Source organism: Sinocyclocheilus grahami, unplaced genomic scaffold (genome assembly GCF_001515645.1).
Source record: "Sinocyclocheilus grahami isolate Dianchi unplaced genomic scaffold, SAMN03320097.WGS_v1.1 scaffold126.1, whole genome shotgun sequence".
Taxonomy (NCBI): domain Eukaryota; kingdom Metazoa; phylum Chordata; class Actinopteri; order Cypriniformes; family Cyprinidae; genus Sinocyclocheilus; species Sinocyclocheilus grahami.
The window spans coordinates 2653709-2654595 of NW_015505305.1; the positions used below are offsets into that span (position 1 = coordinate 2653709).

The 887-nt window shown below is 36.2% G+C and overlaps 1 pseudogene; it reads right to left on the reverse strand.

The window, feature by feature from the left end:
• The window catches only part of LOC107590247 (fibronectin type III domain-containing protein 3B-like), a 64108-nt pseudogene that overhangs the window by 8776 nt on the left and 54445 nt on the right, over nucleotides 1-887 (reverse strand).

An 887-nucleotide genomic window follows, 5' to 3' on the forward strand; every position in this document is an offset into this window, starting at 1 on the left:
GACGCGTTTCAGAAAGGTGGGGCATAGAGGAGAAACAATAATGTACAGTATGTGGAAAATAATGTGTTTTTTGAACCTTAAACCGCATAAACACATTTCATTACACCAAATACACAAAATAATGTTCTTTTTAGCAACATCATATGACCCCTTTAAATGGATATTTCACTCAAAAATGAAAATTCTGTCATCAGTTTCTTCTGCCTAATATATTTTGTTAGTAACCAAACAGCCAACTGTGGGTAATTGAGGGTGAGTAAATAATGACAGATTTATCTATCCCTTTAATAATTAGTTGATGTTTTACCGATTATCTTTTGACCATATACAGTGGGTACGGAAAGTATTCAGACCCCCTTAAATTTTTCACTCTTTGTTATATTGCAGCCATTTGCTAAAATCATTTAAGTTACATTTTTTTCCTCATTAATGTACACACAGCACCCCATATTGACAGAAAAACACAGAATTGTTGACATTTTTGCAGATTTATTAAAAAAGAAAAACTGAAATATCACATGGTCCTAAGTATTCAGACCCTTTGCTGTGACACTCATATATTTAACTCAGGTGCTGTCCATTTCTTCTGAGCATCCTTGAGATGGTTCTACACCTTAATTTGAGTCCAGCTGTGTTTGATTATACTGATTGAACTTGATTAGGAAAGCCACACACCTGTCTATATAAGACATTACCGCTCACAGTGCATGTCAGAGCAAATGAGAATCATGAAGTCAAAGGAACTGCCTGAAGAGCTCAGAAACAGAATTGTGGCAAGGCACAGATCTGGCCAAGGTTACAAAAAAAATTCTGCTACACTTAAGGTTCCTAAGAGCACAGTGGCCTCCATAATCCTTAAATGGAAGACGTGTGAGACGACCAGAACC